This window comes from Theropithecus gelada, chromosome 2 (genome assembly GCF_003255815.1).
Source record: "Theropithecus gelada isolate Dixy chromosome 2, Tgel_1.0, whole genome shotgun sequence".
NCBI classification, from domain to species: domain Eukaryota; kingdom Metazoa; phylum Chordata; class Mammalia; order Primates; family Cercopithecidae; genus Theropithecus; species Theropithecus gelada.
The window spans coordinates 108077571-108102494 of NC_037669.1; the positions used below are offsets into that span (position 1 = coordinate 108077571).

The following is a 24924-nucleotide window of genomic DNA, read 5'->3' on the forward strand; positions in this document are numbered from 1 at the left end:
TTTTTCAATTTAAAAAGTCTAAGTTACCCTGGGAAAACTGACCAAGAAATAATAGAAAATAACCACTTTGCTTCAAAAGATGTCTTGCAGCAATTAGCCAAAGAAAAAGCTGTATCCTCTGCAAGACATCCTCCTCTATTGTGTGCAGTAGGGATGGCTGTTCCTTGACCCCTCTCACTCACCTACCTCTGGCGCTTTGTTCAGGGGGCAGAGGCAAAGCGAGACCCTTTTGGTAAATTTAGCCTGTTGGAATAGCAAATGGAGAATGCTATAATGCATTCACCCTTTCCTCTATCCATCCATCAATCGTTGTATTAATCAATCAATTGAAAAGCCTGTTTAAGCATCTCTCTATAGCCTATTATCCACATTGAGTCAAAGAAACATGGCTTCTATGCTTTGCAGCTTGTAGTTTAAGAGAAGACAACAATGGAGGTAGGCACGGAGGATAAATAGACAACAGGTAAAACACTGAACAAGTATGTGAGGTGAAAAGAATGATAATATTAACATTGTCAATCAATTAACAGGTATTTATGGTGTGGTAATTACATGCTCAGCACTGGGTTTGGGTGTTCTCCAAGTTAAATAGCTAAAAATCGGAAGAACTTTTTTTTTTTTTAATTAATTACAGTTTTAAGTTGAGAAACTAAAGAAGTTTACTTTCCATTCTGGATAAAGCTTTGCGGAGGCAGTAGGATGGGAATGAAAGGAGGATGTGTGTTTCCACTTTGGTACTTGTTGAAAAGAATAAAATAGCTATGATGGGAGAGTGAATAAGTGATGGTTGAGACACTTGGATAACTTTAAAATCACAAAAGTGCAGAGTTGGAATGGGCCTGAAATATCGTTTTTTCAACCCTTCCCACTGTATGGTTAATACCATCTAAAAATTGAGGCAAATTCAGAGGTTGTTTTGAATAAGATGTTGGTCAAGTCAGCATGAGAGGAGCCTGTCAAGGGACACAGAAGGAGATACAGGAAGTGAGGCCTTCCTTGGATGTAATCATGACCAAGAAGAGGCCTCTAAAGCTGCTCAAAAGGGTCCTGTTCCTTATGTGTAGTCCATTTAAGAAGGCTCTAGAGGAGAATAGAGTTGGTGTAATCAAAACCGATAGTGAGATGATCTCTTCAGTAACAACAATAAGAGGCTGGAGTTTGGTGAAGAAATTGTATTAATCCAGGCAAACAGTGCCCCAAACCTGTATTTTGGATGTTTTACTCCTCTAATTTATGCATCAGGGAAAAACAAAATCCTTATTACCTGCTTAGGACTACTAAATTCCAAATCTTAATCAAAGTTCGCTGACATTGATATCCCAGCTTAATGCATAATTAACCCATTTTTGAAATGTGGATAAAAGGTAAAGTTTGGACATTTTGGGCTAAATGTTTGGACATTTGGACAGATTGGGCTAGTTATCATTTCAAAATATCTAAAGAGTGAAGAAATCAAATCTTTGTTTACTATCAACCCATAGTAGTTATTGTGCTAAGCACTCCAACGTTGCCTAATGAATCCTTATAATCCTCAAAATAAAGTAGTATTATCCACATATTACAGACCCAGAGGCTTAAAAAGTCAAGTAACTGGACCCAAATCCCAAATAAAGTCACTGAGTGATAAGGAGTGGGTCTTTATGACAGCAAGCCACTGCTGTGCCACAGCACCATGCTGTCTCACATAATTTGGAGATTTTTTTTTTTCCTTTAGAGATAGATGATCTCAGAGTTGGGTGAAATCAATATTTCTCACCCATGCTGTCCCCCAACCCCCAATTCACTGGGCATACAGGTTATAATGGTTGTGTGGATGTATAGTTCTTCCTATTTTTGGTACAATCATGATATATTATTCTGATATAGTTGTGGATATCCAGAAACTCTTTATGTTCAGGATCTGGTAAGAATCCAAGTTGGCTAAAACTTTTAAAGTATCCAAAAGAAGTAAAAGGTTTTCTCACCAGAGAGGATATAACTCCAGAAAAGGACTGAGGCTGCTGATAAAGTATCTTAGACTCCCTGAAATCTGCCCTTCTGAAATTAAGTTCCAATTTTAGGAGTGCTAATGCCGCCATCTGTACTCCTACAGTTTTTCACAGTAGACCTGGGATTGTGATTTACTGCTCAGATTTGTCCTGAGGTTGTGTCTCCCAGACCCCTATGACCACATCCTTGAAGACGTTGGAAGAGACTGCACTTCTCTTTCCACGATACATGAATATTTCTTCTACCACCTTTAAAAAACGTAATTGCAAGGGGTTTTCAATGTAAAGAGAATCTCCTGGAAGCCCCAACTATTTGAGATTGGTTCCATATAATGAAGATATTGATGCCGGATCACAAGGTGATTGGAACCAAGGCTCCAATGATTGCTTTTTGACGAGCAAGCAACAAGAGGCTGCTGGATCACAGTGCACCATCTGGGGGAGCTTGTATATATGAGCTCTCCATGACCACGGCTGCTGGGGACCCCACATGCAGCTCTAGCAGTGTGAGAGTGTCCTGAGGATTCTGTTAGTTTCTTGCCATTTGAGAGATGCTCAGACATTTTCAGGGGTCTCTAACAAAAAGCAGCATCACATTTCCACTCAAGACTGAAAGTTACAGTGGAGCAAGTGAAAACTTGAGGGGGTAGTGCTTTTAATTTTGAAATCTAAAAAGAGCTAAAAGGTTCTTTCTGCTCTGTATCTGGCCATTCTAAGAGCCATTCTGCCCAAATAATACCAATTTAACATAGGGTAGGGAGATGGGAAAATTAATAGAAATTGCACTAAACTAGGATCTTTATAATGACTGCATTTTTTCTAGGTGAGAGGTATTATTCTATTTTACATATTAAGAAACTGAGGCTCTGAGAAATGAGATGTCACAGAGTTAGTAAGGGGTAGAGCCACGTATTCAAGTCTTGGTGTGACTGCAAAATCCTCCATAACTGTGCTGTTCAATATGATAATTATTAGCCATTATAGCCCTTTTAATTAAAATTAAAATTAAATTTAATAAAATATTCAATTCCTTAGTCAAACTTCAGGTGCTCATTAACTGCATGTGGTTGGTGGCTAGTATTGAACAATGCAGATATAGAATATTTTCTCCATCAAAGAAAGTTCTGTTGGACTGTGCCTCTCTGTAGCCATGTTGAGAACTTTGTTTGGCAGAAGTATTTGTGGAAAATAACAGTAGTGAAACTCTTCTATGTTAGTGAAGAATGGTGGAGGTAAAGGGAAAGATTGATGTACTTGGAAAACCTTTAACAAAGAAAGTCGTTTAGTTGTAGACACATAGCATTAACTAAGCCAATGGCAACGATAATAGTAGTATCTAATTGTTCACTGCTTCTTATGTGGTAGGTACTATTCTAAACTTTATGCATATGAACTTATTTAATCCTCACAAAAATCCTACAAAGCAAATGCCATATGATCTCCATTTTATAGATGAGGAAACTCAGGCACAGTGAAGTCAAGCCACTTCCTAAGGTTATCCAGATAAAGGAAAGTAAACCAGGATTGTAACCCAAATAGTCTGGCTTCAGATACTGGATGCATAACCATTATGTCATACAAGAATGTTTTACAAGCGTACATAGGAGAAAGTTTTGAGAGTAAGTTGCTGGTTAGAAATGGAGATATAAAAAACCAATGCATTGTTCTTAAAAAACAGAGTAACCCGAAAACCAAGCAATACTTCCTTTTGCATGCTGTCTGTGTGCATGTGTGTGCAGTATAAGTACATGTTACATATAATTTTATACGCATAAAATACATATTTTAAGTACATATACACACATACATACAAAATTTGTGTCTCTCTGTGTGTGTATGCATAGCAGTTTATGAGACCAAGTCAGATATAGTATTGTTAATGGGAAGTAAATAAGATAAAAGGAAAGGATATTGTAATTGGAAAGCAACAACTATTATATAGTTAATTATTGGTAAAATTTATTTTCTCTGCCTGCTTCAACCATAAGTAAGGGAGAAAAATATTGGTTAAAATCAAACCCAAATGAACTAATCTCATTGTTTTTGTAAATTTTCAAGTTTGCAAAGTAGGTTTAAAAGTTTTGCAAATGTTTCAGGAAAATTTTGGAAGAAGGATTTCAGATTGGACTTGAACGACCAGAATTTAAATTCCTGTTATCTCTGTGTAAGGTGTGCACTTGGAAGTTAAGAATTCTTTTGTATCTACTTATCTAATGCATTCCCAAATGATGTTCACTTGCCCATCCATCTCAGTTTTATCCTCACCATTATCCTCACAAAGGATGATAATTTTTCACAACAAGTACCACATGCGTGTTGGGGCCATTGCCATTTCAAGTGTTAAGAATGGTTCTAGGCTGAGTGTGGTGGCTCATACCTGTAATCCCAGAACTTTGGGAGGTTGAGGCAGGTGGATCATTTGAGGTCAGGAGTTTGAGACCAGCCTGGCCAACATGGCGAAACCCCATTTCTACTAAAAATACAAAAACAAAAACAAAAACCAAAAAGCCAGGAGTGGTGGCACACACCTGTAATTCCAGCTACTGGGGAGGTTGAAGCATGAGAATAGCTTGAACCCGGGACGTGGAGATTGCAGTGAGCAGAGATTGCACCACTGCTGTCAGCCTGGGCAGCAGAGCAAGACTCTGGCTCCTTAAAAAAAGAAAAAAAAAAGGACTGTGGTGTTATTGATATCATACTTGTTGGGTGGGTTAGTCCTGTGGATATAGCTTTTATTTTAAGTAAATACAGAAGTACTTAGAAAGTGCTAGCGCTTATGCTTATAATTTTTCAATTAGGAACACTAATACGTAAACCTAAATTAAATTTTCATCATTAACAAAGTCCTTTAGTTCTCAAGTGGAAACAATTTAAAACTGGGTTTATTTTGTAACATTTTTGCTAATGAGTAGTTTTTTGTTTTTTTTTTTTTAAGTATGGGAAACATGGCTTTTTTTTTTTTTTTTTTAAACAGAAATGCAACTAGTAATGTAAGTTCTGTTTGGTATAACGTTCTACATTAAGATACTACCCGTGAAAATAAAATGATCATTACCTTTCTGGTGATAGCTAAGCGTCACCTTAACAAATTGGCTTGTGACCTCAGACTGCATCACTATGACCATATCTGAAACATTCTCTTAACTTTGTAATGGTTATGATCTTACCTGTCTTCCCGATCACTATGCCCATTTTAAATACTTATTTTAAACCAAATGAAAAATCTTTATTATAGAGTGTTACAGAATGGAGAATTTTTAAAACAATTATTCATAAAAATATCCATTTTTTCCTCAAGAAGATAAAGTGCACTATTACACACTGACTATTACACACTGACTATTACACACTATTACACACTATTACACACTGACTATTACACACTGACTATTACACACTATTACACACTATTACACACAGGAATTGGTGACCTGAATTTTATCTTTTTGAGCTGTAATTTTAATGTTGGAAACAGCTGTAGGGATCATCTAGTCCTTCTCTCTTAGAAGCTTTAGTAGACCGACCCCAACACTGCACACAGCTAAAACTTGAGCCTGGATTCTCTCTCTAGGAGGCATTAACCAACCAAATCTCAACATGTTTTGTTCACTTTTTGACCAAATCTTGATTTAATAAACATTTAAACCACTTGAGAAATAGATTGCTATTTTGCTTTGCTTAGCTGCTGCAATTAAATATGTACTAAGTCTCCGGTGCACATGATCTGTGCAGCACTGTGCTGAGTCTATGAAACCACAGAACTAGAAGGGACCTTTGAGATTATCTAGTTCAATTGCCCTGGCTTTCAGATGGAGAAAATGAGAAGTGAACGGGTGTTACAGGGCCACACAGCTAGCCAGCATCAGATCTGTGCCCCTATTCCAGATGGCCTGACCTCGAGTCTGGTCGTCCTATTACTATGCTGTTTCCAGTGGAGTGTACAGTTCCGAGGGTATAGTCAGGTGTTCAAACAAGGATCCAAACATTGCTGAGGCCTATTGACTCTTGTTCCTGTTGCCTTATGGGTGGTTGGGACATTGACAAAGCATAAATATTTGCCAAAGAATCATGAATAAGCTCAGCTGGAAATCAACTTTGATATGCAAATGACAGAGGTGGTTATAAACATGAAAAAAAGTTTTTTTTTTTAAATTAAAAAAAAAGTAAGTGGTAAAGCACATGGGGTCAGGCAAGCCATTTAAGAAAATGGCCTTCTCCATGGCATCTCATTGCTTTGGGAATATTGCAGTGGAATGGGAGCTTTGATAATCTCTGTGAAGAATAATGGCAAGGGGAAAGAAGGCTGCTTGTCGACAGTAACCTACAGACAAATGAAAACCCGGGCTGTGTCCTGAGAGTTTTAGGTAATCCAGGCTCATAATTTGATTTGAGAAGAGCTACTCCAGGCTACTGTGTAATTATAGAAGCATTCACTCGGCTGGCTCCTGTTCGCCTCATCACGTTCTACTTCATTGCCCTTTATACTAAAGCCCCTGTTGATGAGAGGGCGGAAACAGTAAGTACAAATAAAGCAATTAGCAGGTGGGGAATGCTACCACTGTTTAAGGATAACATACAATCTTTATTGGTACTTATTAAGTAGAAGTCTAGAGCTTAGAGACAAAGGGAAATATCACAAGCCACAAAAATGAAAAGGAGTGTGGGAACAAAAAGAGAATGGGGAAAAATTATACCGACGTTTATCTACTTCATATTTCACAAATCTTATCCCAGAGGCTGGTTTAAAAAATACTATTAAACCTCCAGTTTATTTATATTATAGTGAGTTATGTTCTCAACTAAAATTCACCTTCCAGTTTTCTTCCTTTTTTGGACCTACTCTTTTATGATGTGAATTAGGTTGAAAAACGTTTTAAACAGTTACTGTGTTCCATTGAGTTTTGAATTGGGGTTGTAGTTAAATCCGCCAGCAGGGGGAGTTAGGATAATTAACAAACCTTGGCAGGTCCTGACATTTAGAACATAGATTCATAGGCACTGTTGGCAGCACTGAAAATGCCCACCGTAGATAAGGAATATAATGGGCAAAAGGAGGAAAGCAAGAGGATTTCAAGTGTTCTTGAAATCCCAGCACAGGATATTGAAGATGGACAAGAAAATAGGGCACAGGCTTTCTACCTCCATTTGCAGAGTAATCCATGCACTCTGATTCTTGGTTTACTTATCTGAAAGCAGGGATAATATAACTCTGTTCATCCAGAATGCTGTAATTCTCATATCTTAGTAGATAGCCTTGCTCTTCATGCTCTAGCCTTATTTCTTTCATCTGAGCACCAAGGTAGAGTATAAATGATTGCCATGCTTCTTAGAGCAGCCACAAGAAGATGTCGCCTGCATCTGATTTGGGCCTGGTGTCTTTGTCCTTGCATGCCTTATTAATTAAAGCTCTGCTGTCAACTTCAACTGCCTAAACAGGATGTAGTCTCCAATTTGAATAGATTTCCAAGCAGTCAACTTGAAAGAAAGGTATGGGAGTTTGCAGAAAAATCAATATGCTTTTCCTTTGCCTTAGTAGCAGGAGGGTACTTTGGACAGAGACATGTACAGATACCTAGAAAGATAAAGTTTTATACTGGCAGTAGAAATTAATATTGCAAAATTAAATCTTTATCTTCATCCTAAAAAAGCTTAGCTTCTTTTAGGGAAAACTTCTGGTTCTTGCTTCAGGTTTTACGCACTCCTTCTCTTTTTCGTCCTCCATCACCTAGCCGCCACTTGAGGCAGACCCAGAGTGTCAAAAGTAAAAGCTCTTGGACAATAATACTGAGAAAAATGTTTATTTTACCCTTTGGCGGAAATCACAGCACCTTCATAGGGCAGGACATTATCTCAGCCAGATCAAATGTCTAAAGATGATCATGACCAGGCCTTCCCAAGTATCATTCAAGGGAGGTGACTTATGTAGGCCAAGCAGGGAAGAATAGCTTCCAGAAGTCTGCAAAATGCTTAGAACTTAGTGTTAATGTCTTTGGTACCTTTTGATAGTGCTAGTAAATATATAAATATGCATATCACAAATTTTCTTTTGGAAAGTGTACATTGTGTATTTAAAACAGATTTTATTTGAGGCTCACCAATATGCTCATGAATTTTTATGATCCCAGTCCTCATGTTCAAAACCATTGAAATTCTCAAATGACAAATACTAAGCCATAATTTCATAAATATACAGAATTTTCATTTGTAGTATCTCTCATTTCCATCATCATCCTCTTCATAATTGCCACTGTCCACTGAATTCGTTTTAGTGCTTCAGAGTTTTAAAGGTGTTCCATAGTCATAAACTTACTTAATTCTTAACAATCTGCAAATTTGACAGGTGATACAATATGATTTTGCAAATAAAGAGACACAGAGAAGCTCTGTGACCTACTCAGGGATGGCTCTGTTTGGGATAGTTATCTAAGGGTCTAGGTCAGTTCGAATCGGGTCTCCATCGATTATCAAATGCAAGAAACTGGAAATAGTTTCAGTAACTATTTCGCTCTTGTGTATTATTAGTACTGAGTAAAAAAATAAAAAACAGAACAAAATATTCACACAGCCTCTTGTGCCTGGGAATCGTGGTATTTTAGAAATGTGGCAAGTGGTAGAACAGGATACAGACAGTATGATTCACCTTTCTACCCCTCCCTTTTTCACCTCTGCATCTTTCCTTTTGTGTCAGATTAAAAAATAAAGTAATGGGCAAACCTAGATGGTCGTGGTTGAGCAGAAGGACTTGTGATTGTAACTGCTTAAACCTGTGAACAAGACTTCAAAAATAATCCCTCAGATGCCTTTCTTCTCTAAGATCTCACCCCACTCTGGGGCACAAGAACTTGGTTGTACTTTTGGGAAGGCTGTCAAGAATTTTTCTGCTTTGGCAAACCCAGAGGTGCACCATTTCTGCGTCGAGTTCATCTCCTCCAATGTAGACTCCTGGTGAACTCTTTTTTGTTACGTATTGATATGTAGTTTGCCTTTGATCATTGCAATTTATATTTGATGACAAGGAACCTTTCCAAGAACATACTCATTTGACAGTTTGAAGGGCTGAACAAATGTCTTTATTTTTATGTATTTATTTTTGAGTTGGAGTCTTGCTCTGTAGCCCAGGCTGGAGTGCAATGGCATAATCTCGGCTCACTCCAACCTCCGCCTCCTGGGTTCAAGCGATTCTCATGCCTCAACTTCTGGAGTAGCTGGGACTACAGATGCATACCAACATGCCCGGCTAATTTTTGTATTTATTTTATTTATTTATTTTTTTGAGACGGAGTCTCATTCTGTCACCCAGGCTGGAGTGCAATGGCGAGATCTCAGCTCACTGCAACCTCTGCCTCCTGGGTTCAAGCTATTCTCTTGCGTCAGCCTCTTGAGTAGCCGGGGTTACAGGTGCATGCCACCATGCCCGGCTAATTTTTGTACTTTTAGTAGAGACAGGGTTCCTTCATGTTGGTCAGGCTGGTCTCGAACTCCTGGCCTCAGGTAATCTGCCCGCCTCAGCCTCCCAAAGTGCTAGGATTACAGGCATGAGCCACCACTCCTGGCCAAATGTCTTTATCTTTAAAACAAGCATTTCAGTCTACAATATCTGTAAAGGATTGGGATTTGCTCTAATTAGATTTGTTCTCGTGGAGGACAGCATTGTTTTTTATTGGCTTGTGAATGTGACCAGAGATACTTGCAATCTAACTCATACATGGGTTCTCTAGTTCACAATGTCCCACCTGGATGCCTTTTAGGCTTTCTTCTCCTCATAGCCTGCCACCTCTTTGGGCCTGGCCTGGAGGAAGCCTAAGTGAATCATCTCCTCATAGAATCAAAAGTAGACCATAAATGACGATGAATGCTTCCAGGTTGCCTGGAGCCACTGCACCTGATGCCATTTGAAACTCCCGCAGGAAATACTGGGCATCCCATTCCAAGTGTCCTTGAAGCCCGTGGCAAATTCCTCTTGTTCACTCCAAAAGCATGCTTCCTGTTGTTTTTGGGTGGTCTTCCCAATACCTAGACCTGAGAATGTTTAACAGAGAAAATAAAGAGCATATTTTGAATTCTCAAGTAAAATACTCTCTGATTGGTAGAACTTGGTTTTGATAGCAGAGTGTGGAAATAGCATGGCTGTTTATTTACTATGAGCATTTTGTGACAAACAGGCCTGATTCAGGGTATGATAGCACCACCCCTCAGTCTCTGAAGTGGCCAATTTCTCCCAGCTGTTCAGGCCGGTTTCTGACTAAGCAAGTTGTTTCTTTTAGATCCTGTCTTCGAGGCAGTTTCTGATGGTAGACAGAGGACACATTTTTCTCTGCTCATCCATGTGTCTGTACAATCATTGGCTGCTCAGACACTCCAGGTTGGAGGTCTATATAAGTTACCCTCACCAGCCTTTCTGAACCAGACACAAAGGACGCACCCCAACTGGCTTGTAAAAGCAGTACATCTAATCACACAATGCCTCTATAATGTGGTTTTTAAAATTAAGTGACCCACAGGATATTAATCTGGTGGTAACAACTCCCAAGGGATGTAGCACTGGCAAACACTTCAAGAGCTGCTAGTACTCCTATTAAATGTGATGTTCATTTTGTCTAAACATATGGAAATAAAACTAAGCCATGGGAGAACTTCAGTTCTGTACATGCTATAGTGTTCATAAACCTGTCATAAATAAGTGTCTCTTAAAAAGAAACCAATTAATAAATGTGCATTGAATCGCAAAGCGTAAATATTCCATAATACAGGGTCTCTCCTCCCCGCACCCTCCACCAGCATTCCTATCCCTGCCAGGGCCCCCCCGCTGCCTCCCTGTTACTTAAGCTGTTATAACATTTTCCACTTTGTGGCCCATCTCGGTTTTGTTGTTGTTGATTGAGTTATTTGGTTGGTTCAGAGGCCTGAAAAAATAAAGAAAAAAAAATCTGTAAGCTATAAAACGCAGCTTCTTTCTTCCTTTGTCTGTGTATTAGAGTCTGGCTTGGCACTAGAACCCCACCCCAAACCTCCCACCGAGAGTATGTCATATTTCTATATGCTCATGCATGTTCAGCTCTACCTCTTTTGAAATGATGCCCAAAGCCCAGCAATGTTTACATAAGTAAAAGGGAGTTTCACTTTTATGCTGTAATTTCTACATGGAGCAGAGAGTTTTCCTAGCCATACCTTATACTTTGTTCATAGGTGAACTTTTATTTTTCTGATATGATGGTTTTATCCAGCTTTGACAACAGATTTCTTTAGGAGATTACACACCTGGAATTAACTTTTTCTGCCAAGAATTACAGTGCACCTGGAAGTCCTAAATCATTTTTATCTATGTTTTAGAAGCTTTGTGTAGTGAAATTGCATATCTCAAACTTGACTTGTCTCTTGAGGAGAAGCTTAAGGACTGGAGTCGGGTAGATATGAATATGCTGGTACTATGGAGTAAATACATCCAGGGTGTGTCTACTTTTCACCAGTCAAATACTCACTACCTGAGCACCATCTCCCTGAGTACCTCACTTCTTAAATGACTCCGCTTCCTGCATAACATATGGAAATGTGAGTATGCACTTTCAGCAGATTGTTTGCTATGTTTACACCAGTTCTAACACTAATCCCCATTAATGTTTGATATAGTCCCCAACAGGTTTCAGAAGATGTCAGACACCATATCTACTGTGTGTGTGTTTGGCATGATACACACTCAAACAAGGAGAGTGATAAAGAAGGATTTTTAGAGATTTCTTTCCTAAAGATATTTGCTAACTAGATTAAATATTTTGAGAATGGGAAATACTTTGTATGAGTATGAATGACATCAAAATATAACATCCTTTCATTTAAAAAATAGGCAGGGAGTTCGTTATAAATAGTCATACCATTCCATTTGGAGACGTATTACATTTTCTGTTATGAAACTGTGGATAAAGTCTTGCGAGGTACAACTGTAAGACTATCTTCAAGAGATTTAGGATTACGAGTCAGAAAAGTTATTAAAACTCATGCCTACACGTTAGAAAGATAATATTGTGTGAGTATTAGAAATTACATGATTTCTTGGGGGTGGGGAGGGTAGTGTTATAGGAAATTTAGAGAAAAAAAGTCTTCAATCTTTAAGTTTTGCTGTCAGTGTTAGAGCTCCTGTTTTTGTCATGAAACCAGGATATGCTCTCATTTTCCTGACGTGAAGTAGCATTGCTAGAACAACAAATGCTTTTCATCCCTAGGCATCCTGAAGTTTGCCAAACTGGTTCTGCTTATTCTTGTCGAACAAGGATAATTTCTTCTCTTGGTCGTCTCTGATACAGTGTCAGCATTTTAAAGGTCAAAAGTTACCATAGTGACAAATTACTTGAGTATAAACATTTATTCTGTTTAGACAAAAATGCTCTAAGATTAAGAAAAGGTTTAGAAAAATCATGGATAAACCAACACATCTATTTTGATGGATTTCTTTCTCAGGCAACATAAGAATGATATTATAAGTGATATTGTAAATAATGTTTAGTAAAAAAAAAGAGTACAGAAAAACAAAATATAGATACATTAAAACATATCTAATATCAAATTCAAATATAAATAGTTGAATTTCACAAATTACTATTTTCTGTTACTGTGGTTTAATTTTACATGATTGTGACTAAATTCTGCCCTGGTTATAGATAAACTCATTATGTTCTTTAAGTAGTTCGAATTTCCTGATAACCAGGAGTCAAACTGAAGAACAAGCAGAATTAGTAGCCAAGTCTAATAAACGACTGGGAAAAATTGTATCTGTCTCATCCTCCTGGTTCCCACACACTCTAGTTACATCATTACTTAGCCTGTAAATTTGGAGGCCAATTGGGCTCCAGAGCTTGGGTCAGGTGACCAAAACATCAAAATGTGTCTGAAACTCTACCCTAAAGATGGGGTTTCAGTAGGGCCTCTGGATAGCTGACTCCTCTGCGGCTGCTGTGCAATTTTCGTATTTTATTTCACCTTTGCTTTCAGGCTTAGCTTTTGGTCCCACAGATTGATGGCTGAAGCAAACTCGTTGATTTGGGTTTTTCTGTGCAGGTGCATGGGCAAAATTATTTCCTGTACCGCATACTACAATCAGTTATGTAATAGCTTAAAAGAAAACAAAAACAGAAACTAGTCCTTTGGTTTTCATCAGAGATCATTCTAACCCCTTATTTTTATTTCATCTTTTTTTTTTTTTGGTTTTGAAAACTTTTTTGGATTTTGTGATATTTTAAAACATAATTTAATGTCTAAATTCACAAAACTTAAAAACCAAGGTTATTAGAGCCACTGGCTGCAACTCCCCATCGATGGAGCTGAAATGCTCTGCTCCTCTTAAAAGGAGCGGAATGTGTAACTCTATCCCCTTGCTAAGGTTTCACAGGGCAAGTATAGTGATGACAACAACTACTTGTTTTTTGCAGATGTAGAAAGGCAATTTTTTTTTTTTTTTAACATGTGCAGGAAGCAACAAAAAACCTGGTCTTCGGGGACAGGTGAGTGAATTGCCTTGCAAGAGATAAACCAAATAATCCTTAAAGTTGTAGTAACATATACAGAACCAAAAGCTTGACATCTCTGTACACAAACCTATTTTCATGTTCGGATTTACATTTCTCTTGATTGCTACAAGAGGGGCTATGATCGTTTCTAGTTGGGAGTTTGTTTCAATGGAGTAAAATCCATCAGAAATGAAAAATATCCTTGATAAATTGTTATCAGGTATTTAACAAATCTTTTCAGGAAGCAGGGATGATGCACTAAAGAAGGAGAAAACTCAGGTGAAAATCTTGTTAAAAACCAAGGCAAACAAACAAACAACAACAGCAACAACAAAAAGAAAACCAAGGCAAACAAACAAACAACAACAACAAAAAGAAAAACCAAGGCAAACAAAACAAATTGTCTTTCTTCTTGGATCAAATAACTGCATGAACTCTATTCCGTGACTTACACAGCAAACATTAGTATGTACTAATTATCATGCTGCAGGATAAGGATACAAAGAAGGTAATGAGATATGATAATAATGATAATGATAACAGCTACCATTTATGTAGTGCTCACGGCATACCATACTGTACTGAGCACTCTACATTTATCCTAATCCTCACATTAATTCAAGAAGATAATTATTCCATTTTACAGAAGGAGAAACTGAGGATCAAAGAAGATAAATGACTTGCTCATGATCATACTTCGGTTATGTGGCGAGCCATAGAGATAGAATTTCAATCTACATTGGATTTAATCTAGGAACTCTGTCCATAACTGTTCTCCCACATTTTCTAGAGATTGAATAGAGATACAAGTCTTTCTTTGTCCTTAGGTGGTTTTAATCCCGTGGTGGAGTAAACTAGATGAAGAAATAATTGACATTACACTTGTTAAAATATCAACAGGACTAAGTGATTTAGGAAAGTCAAAGTTTCAGGGAAGAAGTGGTTTGGACCAGAACTTTTCTTAGGAACCCTGTGTCTATGGCATCGGAGCAGGGAAGAGTGTAGGTGGTAGATTAATGTTTGGTTATCTTTTCCCCTTCAGGTAATCCTTTGGAAAGAACTGATTTCTAGTTTTATTCTGCAAAACGATCACTGACAGTGCTGTGTAAGACAGAGCAAACTCCTGTCCCTACAGGTGCCTGCCAAATAAAGTAACTAGGTGCTCACATATTTTCCAGTACAAGTACTTCATTTTTAATTCATGGTCCAGGTCCTCAGTACATGCTGTTACTAATATTAGGTTTCAGCAGAGAATAATGAACAGGAACACAGGCCTGAATGTCTTAACGTTTTTTAAACGACGTTTGCAGTGTGAAATTCTATTTCTGGCTTAATTGGAGTCTTTACATAAACAAGAGGAGGGCTCTGCAGTGTTGGGGAGGCATAATAGACCCACAGCTTAGCAACAGAAAAGATAAGAGTCAGCATGATTCGGAACTGGTAGAAGGTTAATGCAGGCAGGGCTTTTCCCCTTTAGGTCTCAGCATAGTATTCTTATGTTGGACAAGAAAAGGAGAGGTCTTCTGAGTTAGGATTCTAACTGGAAAGCCTAGATCAGCTCCTTGGGGTGAAGCTTTATTCCATCAGAAAAGGAGGGAGGAGGAGAACTTGCTCTGGTTGGGGAATAGTACTGTTCAAATGGCCCCCAAAGCAGCGCTGACTTACCCGTTAGGTGCAGCAGGCAGTGTTTACAGGGCCTACGGTACTTTCAATGTTTTAATTACATGTAAAACAAAGAAGAAAAATGAACCTAATGATAATGAATATATGATGATGAATTCAGCCTTGTTTATATTCATCTTGATACCAGTAGAGTTGTAAAGTATAACTTTTAATTATTTTTTGGAAGAAGGGATGATGGCAAAATGCCTGGACCCCATGAAAGTCATCATGTGGTCCTGCCCCAAAGAGGCAATTGAAGCAAGTTAAATGACTTTACTAGACAACCTGTTTTTTTTTTCCTTACTAGTGTTTTCTCACTGTAGATTCTACTGACAGCGAGTCTCTGAGAAAAAACACAAAAAACTCTCTTGGTTAACAAAAGCATCAAACACACATTCCCTCTAGGTTTCTAACAGTGCCCTGACTGGCATAGAGTTGGCATTTAACAATTGGTTGTATATATTGGACACTGATTTAAAGAAAAAGCACACTGATATACTTATTCATTAAGTACAACTATTTATTGAGCATCAGCTGTGTGCCAGGCACTGTACTAGGTGCTACGGATATAACAGGAAATAAGATATTCTTCCTTAATTCCAAAAGCTTCAGAGAAAGTCAGTAAGAAGAAACATAAAAATGACATTTTCAGGAGGTAGTGGGTTGATAAAAATGAGGTGGGGGAAATCCTTGCTTTCTGATTTTCAGTTTAAAAAGTGTATCAACCTCCCAATTAAAAGAGGTTTTCTTCTATGACATTAAGACACAAGCTAAAATGGTCATAAATACATGAAACAGAGATATCGCATTGTATATGGTAGCTAAGCTTCTTATTTAAAAATAAAGGATGTTGAATGATTTTCAGTGAAATAAGAACTGCTAAAGCTCACCTGACTGGGGTGATTTTGGCCATCCAAGCACTCAGACTTGGTGAGTGTTTATTCTGCGGGAGGGCTAAAGCTACTGCTGGGCAGCTTCTTCCTCACTGTTGCTGGGCCTGCTGGGAGTCACGATAAATTTTGAGATTCATCTGAAAAAAGAACAAGTTTCACAGGAGCTCTCCAAGTCACTTGGTTTGAAGTAAACACCAAACTCAAATCATTTAGTTTCTCATGATGAGACTTTCAGGCAACATGTAGATCTTGCCTGGTCCGTTTATATAACAGACTTGTGTCTACCACGTGCCCTACATGTATCGGGCTTTGTGCTAATGTTTGGTTTCGAGAGAGGAACAAAACAGACAATGGCTCTGCCCGCATGGAGTTGAGTTTCCCATTTTCTTGTTGGAGAGGGAGAGGTAATACAAATTTCAAACAACAGACGGGGTAACTGCAGGGTTCTAGAAGTACCATTCTAGTGGCTATCTTTTATTTTGACTTTTTGGTAACAGCAACCCAATTCTCCTTGGCATGTTGTCTTATATTGGTCAAGAGATTCTGTCGTTCTCTAGCCAGGAAGTGGGCTTGTGACCCAAGCTTAATCAGAATCTCTTTCCTGGAGTTCTGAGGGGCTTGGTGTTGATTCCATGAGCATGTGGCCAGATTCTGGAAAGAAGATCCCCATTGATATCGCAGAATAGTCATGAACACCCATAATGGACTGGACCAGTGAGTTAAGGGTACCTTTTGCTTTACTTTGCCATTTACTGGGCTGGGTTATTAAACTAGATTGACCCTAAATTCCTTTCACCTAGTGCTTCCTTTTTGGAAATCAATAGGGATCATTAAGAAGAAGAACGTAAGCACAGACATACTGACTGGGTCAGCATGGTATAATGGAAAGAGCTTGGGGTTGTGCTGATTTTGGTATGCTTACCAGGCAGTTTCCCCCAGTCTAAAATTGGAAGCGTAACACCAGCTCCACAGGGTTTTTGGGAAGTTTAAATCTAGACGGCCCTATTTAATGCCCATGCCCATGAATGTTAGTTCTTTGCCCTTACCTACTTTCACTTCTCCTGCCCAAACCCCACCGCATGCTGTCTTCATAAATAGTATGCTGCCAAGTTGGCTGGAAATTTTAAAATAAGGGCAAAAATGTGCAATAACAACTCTGGAGAAAGAGATGAGATGGGGTTGGAAAGCTGATAAGTGAATCTACAGCGACTTCCTCCTCCCTTCAGATAGTGTGGGCTTGGAGTGAAGTATGGGCCGGAAATTTGACAATTGGCTAGATCTGTGGCTCGTGAACTCTGCCTGGCATGAACACTTCTATTTCAGCACATCTGTGATTGCCATATCACCAGCATTTGCAGAAATGGAGGATTAATTTTATTGTGCATTAGCTCAGCAGATCTGGTGACATAATATTGCACTACGAAGAAGGATTACTCACCAGTTTCTGGATGCTACATTTTTAGAAACTAACTCCACTTAACGATAAGTGTTGGATCTAACAACTTCCCCCTTTTCCCTACTCCCACTCTCCAATCACCCAACCAACAAATATTCCTTAATGTAAAAACCAGCTCTCATGGGACCAGATGGATACAATTTTTCTTCAGGATAAAATTCTGGATATTTCCCCAAAGTGAAGTTTTTATAATACTTCTTCATTTATTAAAAACAGATGTGCCATGTTTATAATATTGCTCCAAGCCCCCCCCCCCCGTTTTGGTTTATGGAAAGCAATTTGTGTAAGGTAAAATAATATAGCATTTGTGAGTCATTTCTGAAGAAAAAAATGCAAAAACTGTACAGTAGTCTGCAAGCCAGACAGGGCATACGGTCATAGGGAAATATGGCTACATCCCAGGGCAAACAAAGAGGACACCTTGTTTCTACTTCTGTCGTACATCTACTCAGGGTTTCGACATATCCTCTTTTCACCTATGACCTCCATCTTCAGAAAAAAGAGACTCAGAGACAGGCTGTTATTAAGGTCTAGTGGCTGGCAGAACTCAGTCGCACACTGCATCCTATAATCTTCCTACTTGCCACTAAACCAGTAGCATTTCCCTTACCTGTTGTCTTTTTAAAAGAACTTTTCCCCCATCCTCATCTAGGCTACCTCATAGAGCCGCCTTCTTCTCCAGGTAGCACACCTTAAAAACTATTCCTTCCTTTCTCTATAGCCTCTTTGTCCATTCTGTCATTTCTACTTGCTGATGTTTAACCAGCTGCTGGGCTACTGTGTCACTTAAGTAGCTGTATTTGATGTCTATGGAGTTCAGAGTATACAGTGAGTAGGGCCCTGTGGACAAATGCAGAAATAAAATGTGTGTATGCGTGTTCTTTATTGAGTGCTTATTGCATGCCAGGCACTGCTCTAGTTAGTTTTTAGAGTTCGTTATATTTAATTTTCACAATTTTCTGTGAGGTATGAGTTTGGACAGACCCGCATTAAAGCCCTGCTCTACCATTTACTTGTAAAAATATGTAAGCTTTAAGTAGGGAGTATCCATATTTTTAGGGCTAATTCCTGTAATTTCTATTTGTATGGTTAAAAAAAAAAAAAAAACCCAGCTTTTTCTCTTATATAGCCAGGGAAGATTTTCTTAAAAATTATTAAAAATATTCTGTCAATATTCTTTGTATTTGAAGCTCTGATGGCAAAACTGGATATATGCCATATTCATTTTTTTTAACAGCATGAAGTACAAAGAAAGTGATAAAAAAGTACACAAACTGCTTTAATTAATCTATGCAAGCAGCAGACAGTAAAATATAATGGTCTACTTATTCTTCTGTGATTGACAACCAATCCTTAGAGCAATTTGCACTCTGATCAGATAGCAGGTTTTCTCCCATAACCTTGAGGTCCAAGTCTCTTTGCCCTTTATTGTGAAATTATCTGCCCTTTGACCCTTTGGAAAGATGGAGTCCCACATCTTCTAAAAGCTTTCCCTGGGTCCTGCACTGATGTGTACAGTAAATGACTGATTGTCTCCATTATATGACCACGGCAGGCACAGAGAAATACCTAACTCATTTTAGCAAAACTTATCCTAATTGGAACTATAATCAAAGATAACTGGAATACTCCAGAAACTTACCTGGATTTGGTGTCTTTTGAAGTTTTGGTAAAATAAGTGGTACCTTCTTTGTGCTTGTATTTTCTTTCCTTCCAATAGGGGAGTGAGGAAGAAAAAAAATTGAAAGGAAAGCTAAAGCATCTCTTCTTGCACAACCTTCCCTTCTCTCTTTCTGTGTAGCAGAAGGTGACACTGGGCTGCTGGGCTGGTTCAGAGGGTTATGCACATAAAGTCCTTATCACCTGTGCTATTTAAAGTGGAATGGAAAAGTGCAGCTGAAAACATCCTGGGGGAAGCATTCTCTCCTAGGGCAGCCAGGGTACTTTTCATCTTCACCTGAAGGCAGCCCTCACCCAATTTAATGCATCATTTAGTTCAGCATTAGTGAAAAAATCCTCCCCAGGCCTGCTCACAATGACCCTAGGGCGCCATAGAAACAGACTGAGAAGGAGGGTTACCAGTTTTCGCTTCCTCGGTTAGATGTAGTAAAGGTAAACTGCAAACGTGGACATGGAGCCAAATGAGGAGGTTGAGGAGTGCAAGCTTTAAATGACAGAAAAGTGCTTTCTTTAAAGCTTCTGGGTCCTACCACCCAGCAGATAGGAGGAGAGCCTTGGATATAGTGACAGGTATGTAGGAAGGAAAGAAGGAAGGGAGGAAGAAGGAAGGAAAGAAAAATTACTGAGAACCTACTATGCTAAATCTTTTGGCATTCTATCAGCTTCACAATACCATTTATGTTTTTATTATTCAATTGTAATTTTACAGAGTAGCAAACAATTACTTCAAAGAGTTGGGTAATTTCTCCAAGAATGCAGACTAGCAAGGACAGGAACAGGAATTGAACCTAGATTATCTGTCCCAGTCTTTCCCTTTGCCCCTTTCAGGTGGCTTTGTTGTTCAGTGTTGACGCCAGGATTTCTACGTTAAACTAGGCCATAGTTCAATCTGTGGGAGACCTCAGCATCCCCCCAACTGGGAGCTTAAGGCCAGACCAGTAACAAGAGCTTATCTTCAGGGATGTTCAGGGGAGATGCCCCTCATACCCACTGGGAGGAAAAGGACAGGTACAGTATGGCTGTCTGTGGGTGGGGCTGCGGCACTAACATGTCCCTATTATGGGGATACCTGCCAGCCATAATATTGGTCCTACAGTTCAAAGTGAGTCAAAAGCCCATTGCTAATTTCTTTATACTTTCTAAATCTGAAAAAAAAAAAAAAATCATTAAATCGCAAGACTCTTGTTGCTTTCTGCTAAGCTGTACATTGTGTCCCTGTCTTCAACAAACATGTGCTTTGGGATTATTATAATTCTGAAATTTAGTTTGATGATTCTTTAGGTTGGTCAGCAAGATAAAGCAAGATAAGCTTTATCTTCTTAGAGTAACTTGCTATGGAACCTCGTGCAGTCATTTGACAGGTTTACTGTGATTTGAAAGCAGACTTGTATCCCTCTCAACTGATCATCCTCCTTAATATCTGTGTAATTCACTACAAGAAGATGCAGTTTAATGCTCTCTGTCAATATTGTGTATACTATATATGTGCGAGGATATCTCTTGCCTCTTGTTATACCGTTTTGAACCCAATGTTTGGAAGTTCTTTTGTGATTTGTCATTTAAGCAAAATATAGACAGACTAGCCTGTCTTCTACGAAGAGAGGATAGTTTCAAAGTGTGTAAAAGACACTTGCAGAGAAATTAGAAGTAATTGGGTTTGCTATGCTGATATTTTATTTTATTTTATTTTATTTTAAATTTATTTATTATTATTATACTTTAAGTTGTAGGGTACATGTGCATAACGTGCAGGTTTGTTACATATGTATACTTGTGCCATGTTGGTCTGCTGCACCCATCAACTCGTCATTTACATCAGGTATAACTCCCAATGCAATCCCTCTCCCCTCCCCCCTCCCCATGATAGGCCCCGGTGTGTGATGTTCCCCTTCCTGAGTCCAAGTGATCTCATTGTTCAGTTCCCACCTATGAGTGAGAACATGCGGTGTTTGGTTTTCTGTTCTTGTGATAGTTTGCTAAGAATGATGGTTTCCAGCTGCATCCATGTCCCTACAAAGGACGCAAACTCATCCTTTTTTATGGCTGCATAGTATTCCATGGTGTATATATGCCACATTTTCTTAATCCAATCTGTCACTGATGGACATTTGGGTTGATTCCAAGTCTTTGCTATTGTGAATAGTGCTGCAATAAACATACGTGTGCATGTGTCTTTATAGCAGCATAATTTATAATCCTTTGGGTATATCCCCAGTAATGGGATGGCTGGGTCATATGGTACATCTAGTTCTAGATCCTTGAGGAATCGCCATACTGTTTTCCATAATGGTTGAACTAGTTTACAATCCCACCAACAGTGTAAAAGTGTTCCTATTTCTCCACATCCTCTCCAGCACCTGTTGTTTCCTGACTTTTGAATGATCGCCATTCTAACTGGTGTGAGATGGTATCTCATTGTGGTTTTGATTTGCATTTCTCTGATGGCCAGTGATGATGAGCATTTTTTCATGTGTCTGTTGGCTGTATGAATGTCTTCTTTTGAGAAATGTCTGTTCATATCCTTTGCCCACTTTTTGATGGGGTTGTTTGTTTTTTTCTTGTAAATTTGTTTGAGTTCTTTGTAGGTTCTGGATATTAGCCCTTTGTCAGATGAGTAGATTGCAAAAATTTTCTCCCATTCTGTAGGTTGCCTGTTCACTCTGATGGTAGTTTCTTTTGCTGTGCAGAAGCTCTTTAGTTTAATTAGATCCCATTTGTCAATTTTAGCTTTTGCTGCCGTTGCTTTTGGTGTTTTAGACATGAAGTCTTTGCCCATGCCTATGTCCTGAATGGTACTACCTAGGTTTTCCTCTAGGATTTTTATGGTATTAGGTCTAACATTTAAGTCTCTAATCCATCTTGAATTAATTTTCGTATAAGGAGTAAGGAAAGGATCCAGTTTCAGCTTTCTACTTATGGCTAGCCAATTTTCCCAGCACCATTTATTAAATAGGGAATCCTTTCCCCATTTCTTGTTTCTCTCAGGTTTGTCAAAGATCAGATGGCTGTAGATGTGTGGTATTATTTCTGAGGACTCTGTTCTGATCCATTGGTCTATATCTCTGTTTTGGTACCAGTACCATGCTGTTTTGGTTACTGTAGCCTTGTAGTATAGTTTGAAGTCAGGTAGCGTGATGCCTCCAGCTTTGTTCTTTTGACTTAGGATTGTCTTGGAGATGCAGGCTCTTTTTTGGTTCCATATGAACTTTAAAGCAGTTTTTTCCAATTCTGTGAAGAAACTCATTGGTAGCTTGATGGGGATGGCATTGAATCTATAAATTACCTTGGGCAGTATGGCCATTTTCACGATATTGATTCTTCCTATCCATGAGCATGGTATGTTCTTCCATTTGTTTGTGTCCTCTTTTATTTCACTGAGCAGTGGTTTGTAGTTCTCCTTGAAGAGGTCCTTTACATCCCTTGTAAGTTGGATTCCTAGGTATTTGATTCTCTTTGAAGCAATTGTGAATGGAAGTTCATTCATGATTTGGCTCTCTGTTTGTCTGTTACTAGTGTATAAGAATGCTTGTGATTTTTGCACATTAATTTTGTATCCTGAGACTTTGCTGAAGTTGCTTATCAGCTTAAGGAGATTTTGGGCTGAGACAATGGGGTTTTCTAAATATACAATCATGTCATCTGCAAAGAGGGACAATTTGACTTCTTCTTTTCCTAACTGAATACCCTTGATTTCTTTCTCTTGCCTGATTGCCCTAGCCAGAACTTCCAACACTATGTTGAATAGGAGTGGTGAGAGAGGGCATCCCTGTCTTGTGCCAGTTTTCAAAGGGAATTTTTCCAGTTTTTGCCCATTCAGTATGATATTGGCTGTGGGTTTGTCATAAATAGCTCTTATTATTTTGAGGTACGTTCCATCAATACCGAATTTATTGAGCGTTTTTAGCATGAAGGGCTGTTGAATTTTGTCAAAAGCCTTTTCTGCATCTATTGAGATAATCATGTGGTTCTTGTCTTTGGTTCTGTTTATATGCTGGATTATGTTTATTGATTTGTGAATGTTGAACCAGCCTTGCATCCCAGGGATGAAGCCCACTTGATCATGGTGGATAAGCTTTTTGATGTGTTGTTGAATCCGGTTTGCCAGTATTTTATTGAGGATTTTTGCATCGATGTTCATCAGGGATATTGGTCTAAAATTCTCTTTTTTTGTTGTGTCTCTGCCAGGCTTTGGTATCAGGATGATGTTGGCCTCATAAAATGAGTTAGGGAGGATTCCCTCTTTTTCTATTGATTGGAATAGTTTCAGAAGGAATGGTACCAACTCCTCCTTATACCTCTGGTAGAATTCAGCTGTGAATCCATCTGGTCCTGGACTTTTTTTGGTTGGTAGGCTATTAATTATTGCCTCAATTTCAGAGCCTACTATTGGTCTATTCAGGGATTCAACTTCTTCCTGGTTTAGTCTTGGAAGAGTGTAAGTGTCCAGGAAATTATCCATTTCTTCTAGGTTTTCCAGTTTATTTGCGTAGAGGTGTTTATAGTATTCTCTGATGGTAGTTTGTATTTCTGTGGGGTCGGTGGTGATATCCCCTTTATCATTTTTAATTGCGTCGATTTGATTCTTCTCTCTTTTTTTCTTTATTAGTCTTGCTAGTGGTCTGTCAATTTTGTTGATCTTTTCAAAAAACCAACTCCTGGATTCATTGATTTTTTGGAGGGTTTTTTGTGTCTCTATCTCCTTCAGTTCTGCTCTGATCTTAGTTATTTCTTGCCTTCTGCTAGCTTTCGAATATGTTTGCTCTTGCTTCTCTAGTTCTTTTAATTGCGATGTTAGAGTGTCAATTTTAGATCTTTCCTGCTTTCTCTTGTGGGCATTTAGTGCTATAAATTTCCCTCTACACACTGCTTTAAATGTGTCCCAGAGATTCTGGTATGTTGTATCTTTGTTCTCATTGGTTTCAAAGAACATCTTTATTTCTGCCTTCATTTCGTTATGTACCCAGTAGTCATTCAGGAGCAGGTTGTTCAGTTTCCATGTAGTTGAGCGGTTTTGATTGAGTTTCTTAGTCCTGAGTTCTAGTTTGATTGCACTGTGGTCTGAGAGACAGTTTGTTATAATTTCTGTTCTTGTACATTTGCTGAGGAGTGCTTTACTTCCAATTACGTGGTCAATTTTGGAATAAGTACGATGTGGTGCTGAGAAGAATGTATATTCTGTTGATTTGGGGTGGAGAGTTCTATAGATGTCTATTAGGTCTGCTTGCTGCAGAGATGAGTTCAATTCCTGGATATCCTTGTTAACTTTCTGTCTTGTTGATCTGTCTAATGTTGACAGTGGAGTGTTGAAGTCTCCCATTATTATTGTATGGGAGTCTAAGTCTCTTTGTAAGTCTCTAAGGACTTGCTTTATGAATCTGGGTGCTCCTGTATTGGGTGCATATATATTTAGGATAGTTAGCTCTTCCTGTTGAATTGATCCCTTTACCATTATGTAATGGCCTTCTTTGTCTCTTTTGATCTTTGATGGTTTAAAGTCTGTTTTATCAGAGACTAGTATTGCAACCCCCGCTTTTTTTTGTTCTCCATTTGCTTGGTAAATCTTCCTCCATCCTTTTATTTTGAGCCTATGTATGTCTCTGCGTGTGAGATGGGTCTCCTGAATACAGCAGACTGATGGGTCTTGACTCTTTATCCAGTTTGCCAGTCTGTGTCTCTTAATTGGAGCATTTAGTCCATTTACATTTAAGGTTAAGATTGTTATGTGTGAACTTGATCCTGCCATTATG

The 24924-nt window shown here is 38.6% G+C and overlaps 1 pseudogene across 1 annotated transcript in view; it reads left to right on the forward strand.

Moving 5' to 3' along the window:
- The first annotated feature begins 942 nt into the window (after nt 1-942).
- Nucleotides 943-24924, forward strand: part of LOC112619364 — a 44015-nt pseudogene continuing 20033 nt past the window's right edge. The window contains exon 1 of the transcript XR_003118214.1: nt 943-1117. The product of XR_003118214.1 is annotated as a eukaryotic translation initiation factor 4E pseudogene (transcript). The remainder of the gene's footprint in view (nt 1118-24924) is intronic.